The following is a 4,251-nucleotide window of genomic DNA, read 5'->3' as shown; positions in this document are numbered from 1 at the left end:
GCACGGGTTTTGAGGCTAGTAGCAGCGCGGGTGGCCGCGCTACTAATAAGGCACTACAGCTAACTTATAGTCATAGCGTGGTCCTTACCCGCGCTACTACTGTTGACGATATCAACAGCGCTTTTTATGAACGCACTACTATTACTTAGCTGTAGCGATTTCGCAGTCCCTCGCTACTGCTATATCTTTCATCATTTTCCCCCGTACCCCTTTCCCTTTCAGTTTCCCTTTCAGAATCTAGATAGTAGGTACTGCTAGTAGATATCAAATTCATAAACCATTACTGGGTAGTACTCCCTTCGTTCCAAATTACTGGTCGTGGTTTTAGTTCAAACCACGACGAGTAATTTGGAACGAAGGGAGTACTAGATAACAATTTAATGCATAGTCAACATGCATCCTCAAGCAGTACAAGGTCATATCAACGGTGATCATCATATGTAGTTCTAGATGATATCGACGACGATCATCATATGTAGTTCTAGATGATATAGCCACACACACATATGTAGTTCTAGATGATATAGCCACACACACATATGTAGTTCTAGATGATATCAAAGACAATCATCATCCTCAAGCCTGGGCGGTTGGTGTTCCTGATAGTAATTAGGATGGCCTGTCCAACACGAAGATTCTTTCCATCGAGGAATTTCTTCCAGCCAACCGAGTTTAAGTGTGTGCGACCGTCCGTGTCCACGCGGTAAGTACACGTTGTGATGGAGCCCCTTGCAGTAAGGCGTAGTCCAGCTAAGCCTTCTTCATCAGGCTCGATACCATAAGTCATGGATATGCTCTTTGCTAATTTCTGATTAAGAAAAACATTTCAATTAATAAATAGCCTCACAAATAAGTACATATGGATTATCTACACTATTAATAGTTTCCTTAGATTCTACACTAATAAGCATGTGATAGAACTCTACACTAAAATATATCATCGACTAGATTCCACACAACATACCATATCATTGGACTGTACACTAAGTATTTCATCGGATAATTTGCATTTGTATGTATAACATGTTGGGTTTCGTAGTAATTTCAAAAAATTTCCTACGCACACGCAAGATCATGTGATGCATAGCAACGAGAGGGGAGAGTGTTGTCTACGTACCCAACGCAGACCGACTGCGGAAGCGCTGATACAACATAGAGGAAGTAGTCGTACGTCTTCACGATCAAACCGATCAAGCACCGAAATTACGGCACCTCCGAGTTCGAGCACACGTTCAGCTCGATGACGATCCCCGGATTCTGATCCAGCAAAGTGTCGGGGAAGAGTTCCGTCAGCACGACGGCGTGGTGACGATCTTGATGCACTACAGCAGCAGGGCTTCGCCTAAACTCCGCTACAGTATTATCGAGGACTATGGTGGCAGGGGGCACCGCACACAGCTAAGGAATAGATCACGTGGATCAACTTGTGTGTTCTAGGGTGCCTCTGCCTCAGTATATAAAGGACTAGAGGGGGGAGGCTGGCTGGCCAAGGTGTGGCGCGCCAGGAGAGTCCTACTCCCTCTGGGAGTAGGATTCCCCCCCAATCCTAGTTGGAATAGGATTCACGGAGGGGGAAAAGAGAGAGAGGGGGCTGGCCACCTCTCCTAGTCCTAATAGGACTAGGGGAAAGGGGAGGCGCACAGCCCATGTAGGGCTGCCTCTTCTATTTTCCACTAAGGCCCATCATGGCCCATTTAGCTCCCGGGGGGTTCCGGTAACCTTCCCAGTACTCCGGTAAAATCCCGATTTCACCCGGAACACTTCTGATATCCAAACATAGGCTTCCAATATATCAATCTTTATGTCTCGACCATTTCGAGACTCCTCGTCATGTCCGTGATCACATCCGGGACTCCGAACAACCTTCGGTACATCAAAATGCATAAACTCATAATATAACTGTCATCGTAACCTTAAGCGTGCGGACCCTATGGGTTCGAGAACAATGTCGACATGACCGAGACACGTCTTCGGTCAATAACCAATAGCGGGACCTGGATGCCCATATTGGCTCCTACATATTCTACGAAGATCTTTATCGGTCAGACCGCATAACAACATACATTGTTCCCTTTGTCATCGGTATGTTACTTGCCCGAGATTCGATCGTCGGTATTCCAGTACCTAGTTCAATCTCGTTACTGGCCAGTCTCTTTACTCGTTTTGTAATACATCATCCCGCAACTAACTCATTTAGTTGCAATGCTTGCAAGGCTTAAGTGATGTGCATTACCGAGAGGGCCCAGAGATACCTCTCCGACAATCGGAGTGACAAAACCTAATCTCGAAATATGCCAACCCAACATCTACCTTTGGAGACACCTGTAATGCTCCTTTATAATCACCCAGTTACGTTGTGACGTTTGGTAGCACCCAAAGTGTTCCTCCGGCAAACGGGAGTTGCATAATCTCATAGTTATAGGAACATGTATAAGTCATGAAGAAAGCAATAGCAACATACTAAACGATCGGGTGCTAAGCTAATGGAATGGGTCATGTCAATCAGATCATTCAACTAATAATGTGACCTCGTTAATCAAATAACAACTCGTTGTTCATGGTTAGGAAACATAACCATCTTTGATTAACAAGCTAGTCAAGTAGAGGCATACTAGTGGCACTTTGTTTGTCTATGTATTCACACATGTATTATGTTTCCGGTTAATACAATTCTAGCATTAATAATAAACATTTATCATGATTATAAGGAAATAAATAATAACTTTATTATTGCCTCTAGGGCACATTTCCTTCAGTCTCCCACTTGCACTAGAGTCAATAATCTAGTTCACATCGCCATGTGATTTAACAGCAATAGTTCACATCACCATGTGATTAACACCCATAGTTCACATCGATATGTGATAAACACCCAAAGGGTTTACTAGAGTCAATAATCTAGTTCACATCGCTATGTGATTAACACCCAAAGAGTACTAAGGTGTGATCATGTTTTTGCTTGTGAGATAATTTTAGTCAACGGGTCTGTCACATTCAGATCCGTAAGTATTTTGCGAATTTTTATGTCAACAATGCTCTGCACGGAGCTACTCTAGCTTATTGCTCCCACTTTCAATATGTATCTAGATCGAGACTTAGAGTCATCTAGATCTGTGTCAAAACTTGCATCGACGTAACCTTTTACGACGAACCTTTTTGTCACCTCCATAATTGAGAAATATTTCCTAATTCCATTAAGGATAATTTTGACCGCTGTCGAGTGATCTACTCTTAGATCACTATTGTACTCCCTTGCTTAACACAGTGTAGGGTATACAATAGATCTGGTACACAGCATGGCATACTTTATAGAACCTATGGCTGAGGCATAGGGAATGACTTTCATTCTCTTTCTATCTTCTGCCGTGGTCGGGCTTTGAGTCTTACTCAACTTCACACCTTGTAACACAGGCAAGAAATTATTTTTCTTTGACTGTTCCATTTTGAACTACTTCAAAATCTTGTCAAGGTATGTACTTATTGAAAAAACTTATCAAGCGTCTTGATCTATCTCTATAGATCTTGATGCTCAATATGTAAGCAGCTTCACCGAAGTCTTTCTTTGAAAAACTCCTTTCAAACACTCCTTTATGCTTTACAGAATAATTCTACATTATTTCCGATCAACAATATACTTATCAGAAATGCTGTAGTGCTCCCACTCACTTTCCTGTAAATACAGGCTTCACCGCAAGTCTGTATAAAACTATATTCCAACTCCGAGATGCTTACACCAGTCCATAAATGGATCGCTAGAGCTTGCATATTTTGTTAGCACCTTTAGGATTGACAAAACCTTCTTGTTGCATCACATACAACTCTTCTTTAATAAATCCATTAAGGAATGTAGTTTTATCCATTTGCCAGATTTCATAAAATGCGGCAATTGCTAACATGATTCGGACAGACTTAAGCATAGATACGAGTGAGAAACTCTTATCGTAGTCAACACCTTGAACTTGTCGAAAACCTTTTTGCGACAATTCTAGCTTTGTAGATAGTATCACTACTATCAGCGTCCGTCTTCCTCTTGAAGATCCATTTATTTTCTATGGCTTGCCGATCATCGGGCAAAATCCATCAAAGTCCATACTTTGTTCTCATACATGGATCATATCTCAGATTTCATGGCCTCAAACCATTTCGCGGAATCTGGGCTCATCATCGCTTCCTCATAGTTCGCAAGTTCGTCATGGTCTAGTAACACGATTTCCAGAATAGGATTACCGTACCACTCTGGTGCGGATTCTC

The sequence above is a fragment of the Triticum urartu genome, chromosome 5A (genome assembly GCF_056163025.1).
Source record: "Triticum urartu cultivar PI428250 chromosome 5A, HENAU_Tu73, whole genome shotgun sequence".
NCBI classification, from domain to species: Eukaryota; Viridiplantae; Streptophyta; class Magnoliopsida; order Poales; family Poaceae; genus Triticum; species Triticum urartu.
The sequence above is the reverse complement of the archived record's forward strand: the minus strand, read 5'-3'. Positions refer to the sequence as shown.